Source organism: Ursus americanus, chromosome 20 (assembly GCF_024610735.1).
Source record: "Ursus americanus isolate L20-20 chromosome 20, mUrsAme1.1.p, whole genome shotgun sequence".
NCBI lineage: Eukaryota > Metazoa > Chordata > Mammalia > Carnivora > Ursidae > Ursus > Ursus americanus.
In genome coordinates, this window is record NC_142146.1 from 30,735,460 (window position 1) to 30,753,424 (window position 17,965).

Genomic DNA, 17,965 nt, shown 5'->3' on the forward strand with positions numbered 1-17,965 from the left:
GGCTTCTGCAGGGGTCCTTGAGCATGACGCCATCTGCCTCGTCATCCGAGGGTCAGCTGCTCTGGGGTTTATGGACATAAATGTGCAGCTTAGGCCAGACCTGTGCTCATGGCATGTAAGATTGCCACAATTTGGGGGCAAAACAACACTCTTGCTAGAGAGCGGATCGGCGTGGTGCTTTGTGGAATGTATCATGATCACAAGTGTCACAGAGCAGTCAGATCTCTTTGATGTACTCTGCACAGGCACACACGTGCAGACACACGTCCCTGCGATGGCAGAGCGTCTCCCAATCAGTTTAAAGGGTACTTCGATTTCAGACTCGTGGGGGGGGGGTATTAATTAGGTTTGGTTGCCTACTCCACAGGCAGCCTCAGAATTTTTTTCCAGGATCCTTCCCCCAGCCTTCTCAGGGCCTAGCCCAGCCAAATATAGTTTGTGAATCTGCCACCTACCCAGGCAAGACTCCCCTGCCTTCTGATTAAAACTGAAACCACCACCTGTGTCCTACCACAGGCTCAAAGTGCCTCCAAAACCAAACCACATACAGCCCAGCCTTAATTTCTTAATTCTTCCCCCAAGCTTCTGTTAGTCCACCTGCCACACAGAATTACAGACCAAAATATCCACTGAGTCTGTCCTAAGTGGCCAGTCCAGACAGGGGGATGTGTCCAATATGGGCACATTCAAAGACACCCTCCCCCCACCCCTGGGGTTCCAAATAGCGAAAGCCAACATAAACAAGAGAAACCTTCTTTACCCTTAAGAACGCTTAGAAGAGAAGCAAGGCAAGAAGTGGGGTCTCTGGGTTGACACTGTGCCAACTGGCTTTCCTTTTTGGCTTCTAGGATCAAAGGAATTGTATTAATAAGTCATGTGGGCAGGACAGCTATTTACAGCTTGCAGGACACCTTTACATAATTCTGTTTGTTGTTCGAGGCACAGAAATAGTCAAGGCACCAGCTAATGCTACATCTCGGCAAAGCACCAATTCCTGCACAGCTGTACGCGCCAGGGGTGCCCGCAGTGGAAGCAGTGGGTGCGAGGGCCTCCCTGGAAGACAGCGTGCATGGGCGAGCTGTGTTGGAGGCACTGAGGTCTGAATAGACATTTTCCCAAAGAAAATAGATGAGTGGCCAACGGAGGTCTCTTTCTGTTCTTTCTTACTTGTTACAATTAATTTTCTGCCCCCCAGCCAAGACCTAAATCCCTAAGCTACACTCAGCTGGAGGGCCCCAAAAGGTCAGCCATCACAAGGAGGTACTTCTGGGTCTGAATGGCCGTGCGTTTTCCAGAACCTGGAAGCTGTTTCAGCTATTGGACGGAGAGAACGGATTTGCACACCCTCCTGCGTTTCCACCAGCCAGCATGCTGCGCCGGGCCGCACACACTCCGTCTCCTCCACTCCCTAATCTCGAAGAGCAGCTGCCATAAATCATTAAGTTAATCATCCTTTGGCAGGGAGAGCCAAGGCAGACCAGTGCTTCCAGTTCGCAGCATGGTTTCTCGCTGCTTCTAATGAGGCTTCATTAACAGGTAAGAAAAGGCGCTGCTGGCCCTCTGATTCCGCCAGGGCCTTACTGAGCTCGGGCTTCCTCTCACCACATCCGGTAAAATTACACCCTGGCAGCAGCTCGCTGACAGGTGGCAGGGGAGGCTGCCGCTTGTGTTGGTGTCAAGGACAGACCATTTGTTCTGGAGCAGACCAGAGAAGGGCTTCCAAGGGACTCCTCCAAAAGCACAGACGCGAGCTATTTCCAGACCAGGTAACGCCACCGGCCTCTGGCCTCACCCCACTGAGCTCTGGAGCTCAGTGTAAACACCCAGAGAGGTTGGTAGAACGTTCTTTGGCTTTCAGAGCAAGAACAAACTCACCTTCATTGTCATCTACAACACTTCTGAGCACCTCCTGGCGCCCAGACATTTTGCTGGACTTTGAGAACACCAGGAAACAGAAGGCAGTTTCTGCCGGGTGGGTTTACTGTCTCCCTGGGGAGTCTGCGTGTGCACATAAAGGGAGAAACAAAACAGGGAGAGAAGCACATTACAGTTTGCAGGACCCCTTCAAAGAATTCAGTGTATTATAAAAGGCATGAAAATAGACCTCCAGATCTAATCTCTGTGGGTTTTCAAGAATCATCAAGCCCCATGCTGGTCTCTGATGATCTCCAAATACCCCATAGATATTCTTCCCCCCCCCCAGATTTATTGAGCTGTGATTGATATTCAGCACTGTGCAAGCTTAAGGTGGATAGCATACTGATTTGACATACATACGTATCGTGTAATGATTACCACTGTAAGTTAGCCATCCATCATCTCCTTTAGACATAGAAAAAGAAAAAGAAAAATATATTGTTTCCTTGTGCTGGGAACTCTTGGGGTTTACTCTCTTAACTTTTGTACTTACCTTACAGCAGTGTTAGCTCTAGTGAGTCATTACGCTGTATGGGAGACCCTGGTACTTATCTCCAACCGGAAGTTTATAACTTTTGACCACCTTCCTCCAACCCACCCCCTCCCACCTCTGCTAACCATAGATCTGATCTTTTTTTCTGGGAGATTGTTTGTTTGTTTTTTAGGATTGTACAAACAAGTGAGGCCATACATTATTTGTCTTTGTGTGCTTTATTTCACTAGCACAATGCACTCAAGGTCCCCGTGTTGTTGCAAATGACAGAATTTCCTGCTTTTTATGGCTAAATAATATTCCTCTGGGTATATGTGTGTGTGTATCTATATATGAACCACAACTTCTTTATCCATTCATCTGTCCAAGGACACTTGGGCTGCTTCCATGTCTTGGCTATTATTGTAAATAATGCTTGTATGGATATGGGGTGCAGAGACCTCCTTGACCTAGTGTTTTCATTTCCTTTGAATATTGTCCCAGAAGTGGGATTGCTGGATCATATGGTATTTCTATTTTTAATTTTTTGAGGACCCTCCACATCATTTTTTCACAGTGGCTGCACCAGTTTGCATTCCCACCAGCAGCGCACAAGGGTTCCCTTTCCTCCACATCCTCGCCAGCATTCATTTCGTCTTTTTGGTGCTAGCCGCTCTAGCAGGGGTGAGGTGATATCTTATTGTGGTTTTGATTTACATTTCCTTAACAATTAATGATGTTGAGTATCATTTCATGAACCTGTTGGCCACTCATCTATTTTCTTTGGGAAAATGTCTATTCACGCCATTTGCCCATTTTTTTAAATTGTAATTTGCTAATTTAGCTATTAGCAGATATTTACACTGCTTCCAAGGTTGAATATATATATTTTTTTAAGTTGCAGAAACGGGGTGCCTGGGCGGCTCAGTTGGTTAGGATTCTGACTCTTGATTTCAGCTCAGGTCACGATCTCAGAGTCATGAGATGGAGCCCTGAGTCAGGCTCCACACTGGGCGTGGAGCCTGCTTAAGAGTCTCTCCCTCTCCCTCTGCCCCTCCCCCCACTAACGTACACGTGCACACACGTGCTCTCTCTCTACAAAAAAACACTTTTTTTTTAAATGCAGAAATCAACATAGGACTCTGGCTATTAAAGATAAAGAAATGAATGATTTTAACATTGCTATAAGGGAAACTAATTTGTAGAACTCTATCTGCACAGAACTATGTGATCCCAATCTGTTAGCATAAGATTCACGTTTACCAATTATTACAAATGAATTTGCAGGGGCCCTTTGAGGAAACGTGTGATGCCAGTGTAAGGAGCCAGCAGCAGCCATAATAGGAGCATTTTCTCATAAAAAGGCAAGAATGGGGTGCTTGGCTGGCTCAGTTGGAAGAGCTCGTGACTCTTAATCTCGGGGTCATGAGTTCAAGCCCCACAGTGGGTGTAGAGATGACTTAAATAAATAAAACTTAAAAAAAAAAAGGCAAGGGTAAGTCAAGCGCTAATGGAGATTTGATATTACTCCTCAGGAGAGCAAAGTCACCTGTTTGACATTCTAAGTAATGAAGCACTAACACATACACCTCACCATCGGAGCTGCTGGGGCATGATGACTACAGCTGGCCTATTACGCTTACAGATCTAACGTTTTGCAGTTTGTGAGCAGGGACTTTCACTGAGTAGTCTTATCTCCAAAGTGAGGTCCTTCCGTAGAAAGGGTGCTCTGTTCCCAGAAGGACTGAGGTGGCAGTGCCGGGGTGGATACGGTCCCCCTTCAGGACAAGTCTTCAAGTAGATTAGAAAGCAGATATGATCTCTCCTTGGATATGCCCTTGTCTGGCCAGTTGACATTTTGACTTTGTTAAACCAAATTCCTGTTCTTCTTGAGACATCGTCTTGAAGTGCTAGTGGGATATGGTGCTGGGTCGCTGGAAATGAGTCTCTGTGTGCTGAGTATCTGTAGGGCAGGGGCCTGGCACCCCAAGGCTGATGTTGCCACAGCCTCCCCTGTTCCCATGCCAGAGTACAGCACCCTATGTCCTGTCTGTGGTCCTTGGTAGGGTCCAGGGGCATTAGGAAATGACAGCCTTGAAAGGCTGGGAGCCCCACTTTTGCCCAATTTTAGTTGAACTATTTTTTTTTGCTATTGAGTTGTGTGAGTTCTTTATGTAATTTGAATATTAACCTCTTACCAGATACATGGTTTGCAAATATTTTTTTCCCATTCAGTAAGTTGTCTTTCCTTTTGCTGATGATTTCCTTTGCTATGCAGAAGTTTTTTAGTTTGATGGAGTCCCACTTACTTATTTTTTAATTTTTTTCCTTAAGCTTCCAGTGTCCGATCCAAAAGTCTTTGCCAAGACCCATGTCAAGGAGTTTTTCCCTATGTTTTCTTCTAGGAGTTTTATAGTTTTCAGTCTTACATTTAAGTCTTTAGTCCATTTCAGGTTAATTTTTGTAAGCGGATTTAAGAAATGGGTCTAGTTTCATTCTTTCACGAATATCCAATTTTCCCAGCACCATTTATTGGAGAGATTATGTCTTCCCCATTGAGTATTCTTGGCTCTCTTGTCAAATATTAATCAATTATATATGTGTGGGTTCACTTCTGGGCTCTAAATTCTGTTCCATTGGTCTATGTGTCTGTTTTATGCCAATACCATACTGTTTTTATTGCTTTAGTTTTATAATATAACCTCAAATTAGGAAGTGTGATGCCTCCTGCTTGTTCTTTCTCAGAATTGCTTTGGCTATGCAGTCTTTTCTTGTTCCATATAAATTTTAGGATTGTTTTCTCTGCTTCTGTAAAAAATATCATTGGAATCATGATAAGGATTGCACTGAATCTATGGATGGCCTTGTGTAGTATACACATTTTAACAATATGAATTCTTCTAATCCATGAGCATGGGATACCTTTTGATGTATTTGTGTCTTCTTTGATTCTTTTATCAACGTTTTCAGTGTAGAGATCTTTCACTTCCTTGGTTAAATTTATTCCTAGCTATGCTATTGTTTTGATGGTATTGTACCACAGATATTCTTTCATAAACTCTTACATCATCTTTTTTGTTTTGATAAATGGCAAAAGAGGATGGTGCCTCTTTGGGGCAATTCTGGCATCTTATCTAGGGTTGCTGGACTTAAATAAAATACAAGATGTCCACGTAAATTTGAATTTCAGATAAGTGATGAATAATTTTTTAGTAGAAATGTGTCCCACATATTACATCAGACGTACTTCTACTAAAAAATTATCAGGTGGGACACCTAGGTGGCTCAGTCAGTTAAGCGTCTGGCTCTTGGTTCGGCTCAGGTCATGATCTCAGGGTGATGTGATCAAGCCCTGCATTGGGCTCCATGCTCAGCATGGAGTCAGCTTGAGAGATTCTCTCTCTCCCTCTCCCTCCACTCCTCTCTTCCTGCTCATATTCTCTCTATCTCTATCTCTCTCTCTTCCTCTCCCTTAAATAAACAAATAAATAAAATCTTTTTAAAAATTATCAGACAACCCTAATCATAATCAGTGAGAAACACTTCATACTCACATTCAGCACAGCTTTCTGACCTCAAGTGATTCATGAAGATTTGTCCAGAATTTCTAGCTCGGATATCACAAGAAAGGGAAGGGTGACCCAGGCCATGTTCTTGCCCAGTCTTGATTGAAAACCTAGTCTCCTGACACAACAGCACAGCAGGTCCAATCCATTCAAGAAATTAATCTGCTAGTTGAGTGAAGAAAGCATACTACTTTCTCAGCTGAAGTGACTGGCTTAATTGGATCATATAGACCAGTTATTTTGAACAATAGATTGAGCAGGAACTGGAGTAGATCCCAGCATAGATGTGCATGCTGCAGAATCAACAGAAAACCCAACTTTGCCTGTCATGCCCAAGAGAATATAGTCTGTTTTCTCCTTCTCCTCCTGAAAAGTGGAAGACAATCCACACAATAAGCAGTCAAGCTTTCAGTGTAACTTTGGGATTGAAGACAAAAGATATGTTGCATTTTAGGAGAATGGGCTTTGCAAAGTGGATAAGCCACAAACTCCTGAATTTCTCTGGACAAACAATAGGTATTTTGGCTTTTTTATTGTTGTTTCATTTTGTTTCTACAGCTAAAGTTCTTATTGATGACCTACCTAAATGAGGTTCACAATTTTTAATTAAAAAGCCTACTTGGCAGGGGTGCCTAGGTGGTACATTTGGTTAAGTGTCTGCCTGTTGATTTTATCTTATTATTTTTTTTAAGATTTTATTTATTTATTTATTTGACAGAGAGATACAGCGAGAGAGGGAACACAAGCAAGGGGAGTGTGAGAGAGAGAAGCAGGCTTCCTGCAGAGCAGGGAGCCCAATGCAGGGCTCGATCCCAGCACCCTGGGATCATGACCTGAGCCGAAGGCAGATGCTCAATGACTGAGCCACCCAGGTGCCCCTGCCTGTTGATTTTAGCTCAGATCGTATTCTCAGGGTCATGAGATCAAGCCCCACCTCTGGCTCTGTGCTCAGCACAGAGCCATTTGGGATTCTCTCTCCCTCTTTCTCTCCCTCTGCCACTCCCCACTGCTTGCTCTCTCTCTTTCTCTCTCTCTCATATAAATAAATCTTAAAAAAAAAAAAAAGCCGGCTTGGCAAACAAGACAAGATGTCACCAATTCCCTTTATGTCAGTATTGCTATGGGTACTTTGAGAGGGAAACAAAAGGGCAGGAATCAATAGACCAGTGGTAGATTAAGCACCTCATCATTTAGTTACTACAGACCAAGAGAAAATAGGCAAGAGAAACAGGTAGGGTAATAACTGTCTGGGGAAGTGAAATTGTGGTTTTGCATATTGTTTGGGGAATTTAATCTTGGCAGTTCGTGCTCAGTAGTGGAAAACTCTCTCCTCTCCAGGATTAAATCCTCTTCCTCAAAAAACAGTTATACAGCCCCTGTTCCACATCAACATCATGGTAGGTGCCAAGGATATGGAGAAGTGCAAAATGTAGACCTGCCTTTAAATAATCCAGATCAGCTCTGTCCAATAGAAATAGAATCCAAGCCATGTATGTAATTTTAAATTTTCTAATAGCCACATTTTTTAAAGGGTCAAGGAGAAACAGGTGAAACTAATTTTAACAATACATTTTACTAACCTCAATATACTCCAAGTCCTATCATTTCAGCATATAATTGACATTTTAAAATTATTATAAAGATATTTTAGATTTTTTTTTTTTGGTACTAGGTCTTCTAATCAGGCTTATAGTTTACCCTTATACTCCATCTCAATTTGGATACTAAATTTTCTTCAGATTACTTGATCCATATTTAGATTTTAAAATTTATAGTTGAGGGATGCCTGGGTAGCTCATCAGTTAAGCATCTGCCTTCAGCTCAGGTCATGATCCCAGGGTCCTGGGATCCAAACCCACATCAGGCTCCTTGCTCAGCAGGGAGTCTGCTTCTCCCTCTGCCTGCTGCTCCCCCTGCTTGTGCTCATGCCCTCGTTCTCGCTCTCTCTCTCTGACAAATAAATAAATAAAATCTTTAAAAAAAATTATAGTTGAAAAAGTAGATTCACAAACCCAAGTTATTCCAAACATACTTAAAATTTTTTCAATAACCGAATTGAGGACCAAAATATTGTTCTCCTTTGATGTTTATATTTTTTCCTTTGATCTATATTAACAAAACTGGTTCATCTTTTTTAGAAGAGTTTATTGGCTTTGAGGCAAAAGCATATTGGTTTCAAAACCACACTTGTCCAAGTTAGGTAAATTCACTAACTCTTGTGTCCACTCCATGTTATTAGCATCATGTTTAAGAAAGTATTGGATATATCTGAAAATCAACTCTAAATTTATAAATATAAAAAAAAAACCCTTTTTAAATGTTTCTTGTTTTAGAGGACAAATATTTTTTACTGCTTTTATTTTTAATTTTTTTAAATAATTAAAATTATTTAACATTTAAAATTCATTACTTCAGTCACACTAGCCACATTTCAAGAGCTCAATAGCTGCATGTGGCTGGTGGCTACTGCTTGGACAGAGCAGATAAAGGTTGAGTAGAGGTGGGCGAGATGTATAGTTTGTGAAAACTACTGAGATGTTTGCAAGCTTATTTGTAGGAAGTCCTGCTTCCACCTCCTCAGATATATGTGAAATGCTTAGCTGGTGGGTATCCCAGAGTATCCTAGGCAGGTGTAAATAGAGTGGCCACCATTCCAGCAGTTTCACAGGCATCCCACATGGCTCAAATAATCCTTCCACTCCACAGAACTGCTTCTCACAACCAGTAATTTTGGAAGGAGCTCCCCTCACAGAGCACTTAAGCCTTCTGTGACTAAAGCTTTTGTCTCATGCCACATCCCACTCCTTTCCTTGACCCCCTAAAACACAAGCCCTGGAAGGGGTGAGCTGAGTCAAAATTGGCCACCACGATCTTACCTCTATCCCCCTCTTGCTCAACTGAATTGTTCTGCCAGTCTCTTCTCTCCCTTGTAGTGATTTTCTCTCCAAGGTTCCATAGATTCTCCCTTAATCCAGCTTCATCAAGACTCACCCCCAAACATTTCAGTTCCTCAGACATACATGAATCCCATATTTGGACTGAATTCATATTCTGTCCTCAGCCCCATGCCAGTTGGATGTATGACCAGGTATCTGTTTCAAAGTTCCTAAATATCTCCTAGGTTTTTGGGCTAATCTCCCCAGATTATAAGAGGGACATCCAGGGGGTAGTGTGATCCAGCTCCACAGGCTAGTCTACTGGTCTCATTTGGTCCCAGCCTGAGGGTCCCATTGTATACTATGTTCATGAAACTTAAGGCATCACTGAGTATAAGATGTACCATCACTGGATGTAACACTAGGAAATAAAACCACTTCAAATGGAAATCTACTAGGAGACCTCAGATTCAGCTGAGACACTATAGGCCTTAGGAGAGGAGTAAATGAGAAATTTATGGAAAAGAAATAGCAGGAAAGGAACATGTAGAGTGGGGTAAAGGAAGTTGCATGTTTCAACTTTGCCACTGGGGGGAGAGAGGGAAAATTCTTCCCTAATCATTTGAACCCCAAGTTGGTTCTCATGCAGGCTGTGGGACTACTTGTACAGTTCAAAAACCTCAGAGAATTTCGCCTAAAGTGGTCTCATATTACTGAATTCCCAGGCAGAGGCAGAGCCCAAAGCTTATATAATTTGGGGCCATCTTTTAAAAAAATGAATACAAAATAACTATTCTTGCAAATTTTACAAAAAACATATGATCATATGAAGTTGTGACTACAGCCCCTTGCTGGGCTTTGGAAGAGACGCACAAAGGAGGGACCCTGAAGCTTTAGTTTCATTGGCTCCAGGTAAACTGTCTCTGCTTCCAAGAAACTGGCAGAAGCAAACAGAAATCCTCTGTGAACAAACCCAATTTTAATCCCACTGGACAGCAATAACACACCATCAACTGTTTTCATATCCTAATTTCAGAGATGTTCAAGCATGAAACAATGTGCTTTTAGGATCGGTGATCAAAGAAATTTGGTACTTTACAAAGGAAAATGGTAATGTAAATTTTGGCCCTGGTCTGGCTGAAACAATAACAACAACAACAACAACAAAGATGATGGTGGTGATGACGGTGATTATGATGATGATGATAATGATTTGACGGCTACCATTTATCAAGCTTCTACAGTGTGCAAGCCTCCTATAAATGTTTTTCTCTGCCCCCATGAGAGCTTAGTGCCACCACAAAAGACCTGATGATGCAGGGTGCTGTTTGCTACCATATCCACAATTAGCTCACCTATTTGGTGAGTGCATAAGTCAGCTGGGTCATGGAGAATACTTGCAGATTATCACAAAGTAATCAAATGGTGGGGTGAATCACAGAAAGATTTCAGAGGTCATATTTTTACTGGAGCAAATCTATGCAGCTCTGGCCCCTGCTGTGCCACTACTGACCTAGCCAATGCTTTTCTCCCCGTCCTCTTCTGCCCCTCCTGGCAGGGACAACAGTATACCTTTACTGGACTGCCTAGGCTATGTCAGCTGTCCTATACAAGGTCATTATATAGTCTAGAAGGACCCATAGAACCAAGCTGATCCATTTCATATTTTCATAATGCTAATTGGACCTGTGGGCCTGAAGGAGCTAGCTAGCAAGTAGGTGCCTCAGTAAGGCACCTGCATGCCAGAGGATGGGAAATAAGCCCTGAGAACATTCAGAAGACTGCCACACAGGTAAAGCCTCTAGGGGTCCAATGATCTGGGGTTTTGGGGATAGACCTTCTAAAGTGAGTAGTATATGTTGTAATTTATATCAGCCACCATGAGGAAAGAGGCACAAAGCTTGATTTTCAGAAGCAACACAAATCAATTCAGGCTGTGAACTATTAACTCAGTAACTCAGAAGACTACAAGGTTTTGGGTTTGGGGTATTTTTCTCTTTTCTTTTTTCTTTTTCTTTTCTTTTTATTTTGACATAATTTCAGATATAGAAGAGTTGAAAGAATAGTTAAGGAATTACCATATACCCTTCATCGGATTTCACAAATATTAACATCCTAGATACATTTTTATCAGATTTAAACTTTGTTAACTTCAGAAGTATAAATGCTACAAAATTACCCAAAAAAAAATTACCTTAAAGTTAAAGCATTTAAATGTCGTGTATACTTGGGGAAGAAGTTAAGATGGCGGAGCAGTAGGGGGACCCTTGGATTGCCTCATCCGCCAAACACAGCTAGATAATTATCAAATCATTCCAAACACCCAAGAAATTGATCTGAATGCTGAGAGAACAAACTGCAGAACTAGAGAGAGAAAAGAAGCCACATCATGGAAGGTAAAAAGTGCAGAACGTGATTCCAGGGAGAAAAGAATCACAGGTGCTGTGGAGGGGAGGGAGCCTTGATCTCAGAGAGAGGAAAGAGAGAGAAACAGAGAGAAAGTGGTGCACAGGGGATTACACAAGAGAAACACCTCTCCAAAACCATTGTCTAGCAAAACTAGAGCAGCTAATAATCACAAGTTTTTTACAAGAGCAGAACCCAAAGTCTAAAGTTTTAGAAGTCTGCACCATCGCCAGGGTGATGCCTGGTGGGCATAGCAGTGCTCCTATGGGGAAGGAGAGTGGAGGTCCAGGAGCAGACAGTGTGCTCTGAGGACCCCTGGGTTGTATGAGGAGAGACAGTTCCCCTTCTTGGAGTGGCATGGCCTCACAGGGGACAAAAGAACTGGTAGCACCAACATGCTGTCCAGTTCTCAAGTGTAGGAACAGAGACACCAGCTAAGGGTAACAAACCTTAGTGCCAGCTTTATGCTGTGCTTTATCATGAACTCCGAAATGCTGCACAGTAGTGTGACTGCTTTTCTGGGACAGAGTGGCAAACAGCAAAAGTGAGGCGAGATCCTTCCCCAGAGGATCAGAATGGGTCCACACCAGGCCAGGTTCCTAAAATTTGGAGTTCTGAAACCAAGCTGTGTGCCTGAGATAAAACACGGGAGTACTGTACCACCCAGCAAATAGATGGCTCAGACAGATGGGATGAAGGCAGGTATCTGACAGAAGCTGGGGACACAAGAGGGGTGACCGTTTACTCTTCTGTGAAGGCTTCCTGAAGAGTGGCAGTAGGAACTTCCCGCTCCGGGGTGGAAGAGCAGAGCAATGCCATTCCCCCCCACCCTCAGCCCATTAACACTGACAGACTTCAGTGAGCCACACAGCAACCCCCAGTGGAGACCAGAGCTGCTTACACTGAGCCCCACCCCTCGGCACCCTGCAGGCACATTTCCACTAGGACAAGTCCCCCTGAGAATCAACGCAGCAGGCCCTTCCCCCAGAAGACCAGCACAAACCCCTTATTTACACCAAGTCTTCTGATCATAGAGTGGTACAAAGCTTCAGCTCTAGGGGAAACAGGATCTAGATTCTTTTTTGGGAGGGGGGGAACCTCTTCTTAATATAGCCATTACTTTAAGGAGCAGGAATATAACAGGCTTTCCTAACAATCACAAAAACAAAAAAAACAAAACAAAAAAGTGACCTAGACAAAATGATGATATGGAGGAATTCACCCCAAAACAAAGAACAGGAAGGAGTAACAGTCAGGGATTTCATCAATATAGATATAAGTAAGATGTCTGAATCAGAATTTAAAACAACAACTATAAGGATATTAGCTGGGCTTTAAAAAAGCATAGAAGACACTAAAGAATCCCTTACTGCAGAGATAAAAGAACCAAAAACTAGTTAGGCCAAAAAATAAAAATGCTATACTTGAGATGCAAACCCGAATGAATGCCATGACAACGAGGATGGATGAATCAGAGAAACAAATCAGTGATATAGAAGATAAAATTATCAAAAATGATGAACTGAAAAGAAGAGGGAAAGAAAGGTATTGGATCACAAACGTAGACTTAGGGAACTCAGTGACTACATAAACTGTAATAACATTCTAATCATAGAAGTCTCAGAACAGAAGAGAGAGAAAAAGTGGCAGAAGATTTATTTGAGCAAATTATAGCTGAAAACTTCCCTAATCTGGGGAAGAAAACAGACACCAAAATCCAAGAGGCACAGAGAACTCCCATTAAATTCAACAAAAGCTCACCATCAACGAGACATAACATGGTCAAATTCACAAAATACACAGACAAGGAAGGAATCCTGAAAACAGCAAGGGAAAAAATGTCCTCAACCTACAAGTGAAGACAGATCAGATTCACAGCAGATCTGTCCACAGAAACTTGCCAGAAGAGGGTGGCATGATATAGTCAACATGCTGAATGGTAAAAATATGCAGCCAAGAATACTTTATCAATCAAGGCTGTCATTCAGAATAGAAGGAGAGATAAAGAGTTCCTCAGACAAACAAAAGCTAAAGGAGTTCTTGACCACTAAACCAGACCTGCAAGAAAAATTAAAGGGGACACTTTAAGTGGGGGAAAAAAGACCAAAAGCAACAAAGACTGGAAAGGAACAGAGAACATCACCAGAAAAACAACGTTACAGGTAATAACACAATGGAACTAAATTCATATCTATCAATAATCACTCTGAATGTAAATGGACTAAATGCTCCAATCAAAAGACCAGGTATCAAAATGCATAAGAAAAACAAACAAGGCCCATCTATATGCTGCTTACAAGAGACTCATTTTAGACTTAAAGACACCTGCAGATTGAAAGTGAGGGAATGGAGAACCATCTATCATCTTTGTTTCTGTATTATTTATTTCTGCCCTTTATTCTTTATTATTTCCCTTCTTCTGCTGGCTTTAGGCTTTATTTGCTGTTCCTTTTCTAGCTCCTTTAGGTGTAAAGTAAGGTTGTGTATTTGAGACTTTTCTTGCTTCTTGAGGTAGGCCTGTATGCAATATACTTTTTTCTCAAACTGTTCCCAAAAAATAGAAATGAAAGGAAAATTTACAAATTCATTCTGTGAAGCCAGCATTATCTTTATTTCAAAACCAAAGACCCCACTAAAAAGGAGAATTACAGGCCAATATCTCTGATGGACATGGATGCAAAAATTCTCAACAAGATACTAGCAAATTGAAGCTGACAGTTTATTAAAAGAATTATTCATCATGATCAAGTGGGATTCATTCCTGGGCTGCAGGGATGGTTCAATATTTGCAAATCAATGAACGTGATACACCACATTAATAAAAGAAAGGATAAGAACCATATGATCCTCTCAATAGATGCAGAAAAAGCATTTGACAAAATACAGCATCCATTCTTGGTAAAAACCCTCAACAAAGTAGGTATAGTTGAAATGTACCTCAACAACATTAAGGTCATCTGTGAAAGACCCACAGCTAATTTCATCCTCAATGGGGAAAGGATGGCAGGTTCTTTATGTCCAGGAACAAGACAGGAATACCCACTCTCACCACTACTATTCAGCATACTACAAGAAGTCTTAGCCTCAGCAATCAGACAACAAAAAGAAATAAAAGGCATCCAAATCAGCAAGGAAGAAGTCAAACTTTCACTATTCAAAGATGACATTATACACTATGTAGAAAACCCGAAAGACTCCACCAAAAAATTACTAGGACTGATACACAAATTTAGCAAAGTTGTAGGATATAAAATCAATGTGCAGAAATCTGTTGCATTTCTATACACCAATAATGAAGCAGCAGAAAAAGAAATCAAGGAATCAATCCCATCTACAATTGCACCAAAAACCATAAGATACCTAGCAATAAACCTAACTAAGGGGGTGAAAGAAATGGAAGAACATTCCATACTCATGAATTAGAAGAACAAACATTGTGAAAATGTCCATAATACCTGAAGCAATCTATGCATTTAATGCAATCCCTATCAAAATACCACCAACAGTTTTCACCGAGCTAGAACAAACAATCCTAAAATTTGCATGGAACCACAAAAGATGCCAAATAGCCAAAGCAACTTTGAAAAAGAAAAAAAAAAAAAGAAAGAAAGAAAAAGCTGGAGGCATCACAAATCCAGATTTTAAGCTATATTACAAAGCTGTAGTCATGAAGACAGTATGGTACTGGTACAAAAATAGACACATAGATCAGTGAAACAGAATAGAAAACCCAGAAATGGACCTACAACTCTACGGTCAACTAATCTTCAAAAAGTAGGAAAGAATATCCAATGAAAAAAAAGACAGTCTCTTCAACAAATGGTGTTGGGAAAACTGGACAGCAATGTGCAGAAGAATGAAACTGGGCCACTTTCTTACACCATACACAAAAATAAACTCAAAATGGATGAAAGACCTAAATGTGAGACAGGAAACCGTCAAAATCCTAGAAGAGAACACAAGCAGCCACCTCTTTGACCTTGGCTGTAGCAACTTCTTACTAGACATGTTGCTGGAGGCAAGGGAAAGAAAAGCAATGAACTATTGGGGTTTCATCAAGATAAAAATCCTCTGCATAGCAAAGGAAACAATCAACAAAACTAAAAGAAAAACTACAGAATAGGAGAAGATATTTGCAAATAACATATCAGATAAAGGGTTAGTATCCAAAATCTATAAAGAATTTATCAAGTCAACACCCAAAATATAAATAATTCAATTAAGAAATGAGGGGCACCTGGGTGGTTCAGTCATTAAGCGTCTGCCTTTGGCTCAAGTCATGATCCCAGGGTCCTGGGATCGAGCCCCACATCAGGCTCTCTGCTCAGCGGGAAGCCTGCTTCTCCTTCTCCCACTCCCCCTGCTTGTGTTCCCTCTCTCACTGTCTCTCTCTCTGTCAAATAAATAAATAAAATATTTTTTTAAAAAATGAGCAGAAGTCATGAACAGATACTTTCCCAAAGGAATACAGATGACTAACAGACACATGAAAAGATGCTCAACATCACTCATCATCAGACGAATACAAATCAAAACCACAATGAGATATCGCATCACACCTGTCAGAATGGCTAAAAGTAACAACACAGGAAACAACATGTGGTGGTGAGGATGTGGAGAGAGGGGAACCCTCTTGCACTGTTGGTGGGAATGCAAACTAGTGCAGCTACTCTGGAAAACAGTATGGAGGTTCCTCAAAAAGTTAAAAATAGAACTACTCCTCAAAAAGTTAAAAATAGAACTACATGATCCAGGAATTGCACTACTAAGTATTTACCCAAAAGATACAAAAATACAGATTCGAAGGGGTACATGCATCTTGATGTTTATAGCAGCATTATCAACAATAGCCAAACTATGGAAAGAGCCCAAATATCCATCTACTGATGAATGGATAAAGAAGATGTGGGGTGTGTATACATATAATGGAATATTACTCAGCCATCAAAAAGAATGAAATCTTGCCATTTGCAATGATGTGGATGGAGCTAGAGTATATTATGCTAAGAGAAGTAAGTCAGTCAGAAAAAGACAAATACCATATGACTTCACTCATATGTAGAATTTAAGAAACAAAACAGATGAACATAGGGGAAGGGGGAAAAGAAAGACAGAGGGAAGCAAACCATGAAGACTCTTAACTATAGAGAACAAATTGAGGGTTGATGGACGGAGGTAGGTGGGGGATGAGCTAACTGGGTGATAGGTGTTAAGGAGGGCACTTGTTGTGATGAGCATTGGGTGTTATATGTAAGTGATGAATCACTAAATTCTACACCTGAAATCAATTTTACCATATACATTAACTAGAATTTAAATAAAATCTTGAAGTAAAAAAATTATTTACTTTTATAAATAAAAAGACAAAATAAATGTATACTTTGCTTTAGAAATTTTGACCAGCAAACATTGAGACAAAAACTTTAAAAATTTACTACTTCAAATTCATTAAATTGAGTAATAATTTCTAATTGGTAGACTTTATTTTTTTAAGATTTTATTTATTTATTAGAGAGAGAGAGAGCAAGAGAGCATAAGCAGGGAGAGGAGCAGAGGGAGAGGGAGAAGCAGACACCCAGCTGAGAAGGGAGCCCAATGCAGGGCTCAATCCCAGGACCCTGAGATGATGACCTGAGCCGAAGGCATATGCTTAACTGATTGAGCCACCCAGGCACCCTGTAGACTTTATTTTTTTTAATGGCTTAGGTTTACGGAAAAATTGAGCAGATTGTACAAGGAGTTCCCATATACTCTCTCTCCCACAAATTTTTCCCTATTATTAACTTCTCACATTAGTGCAGTATGTTTGTTACAATTAGAGAAGCAATACTGACACATTATTAACTAAAGTCCATAATTAACATTAGGCTTCATTCTTTCTGTTGTACATTCTATGGGTCTTGATAAATGCACAATGTTATGTATCCATTAGAGTGTCACTGGAATAGTCCACTGCCCTAAAAATCCTCTATTCATCCTTTCCCCCTTATTTGAGCCCCTGGCAATCGCTGATCTTTTTACTGTCTTTACAGTTTTGCTTTTTCCAAAATGCCATATAATTGGAAACGCAGTATGTAGCCTTCTCAGATTGCCTTCTTTCACTTAGCAATATGAATTTAAAGTTCCTGTATGTCTTCTCGTGGTTTGATAGCTCATTTCTTTCTATTGTTAAAGTAATACCCTATTGTACGGATGAAATATGATACACCAATTTGTTTATTCATTCACCTGTTGAAGGGCATCTTGGGTTGCTTTCCATTTGGGGCAATTATGAATAAAGCTGCTATAGACATCTGTGTGCAGATTTTGTCTGGACATAAGTTTTTGACTTATTTAAGTAAATATCTATGAGCATGATTGCTGGATCATACAGTGACACCATGTTTAGCTTTGTAGGAAATTGCCAAACGGTCTTCTGAGGTGGAAGCAGCAATGCCAAGTGCCATTTGCATTCCCAACCAACAATGAGTGAGTGTTCCTACTACTCCACATCCTTGTCAGTGTTTGGGATTTTCAGCTTGGGGGATTTTAGCCATTCTAATGTAGCAGTACATCATTGTTGCTTGAATTGGTGATACGCTAATAACTTATGGTGTCGAGTACATTTCCGTGCACTTCTTTGCCACCAGTACATCTTCATCAGGGAGGTATCTTCCCATCCTTTGCCCCTCTTTTAATTGGGCTGTTTTCTTATCAAAGAGTTTTAAGAGTTCTTTCTAGGGGCGCCT

The 17,965-nt window shown here is 41.1% G+C and overlaps 1 long non-coding RNA gene across 1 annotated transcript in view; it reads left to right on the plus strand.

The window, feature by feature from the left end:
- The first annotated feature begins 1,669 nt into the window (after positions 1-1,669).
- LOC148108402 (uncharacterized) overlaps positions 1,670-17,965 on the plus strand; it is a 41,741-nt gene continuing 25,445 nt past the window's right edge. Inside the window, exon 1 of the long non-coding RNA XR_015727954.1 lies at positions 1,670-1,766. This is a non-coding gene — a long non-coding RNA (uncharacterized LOC148108402). The remainder of the gene's footprint in view (positions 1,767-17,965) is intronic.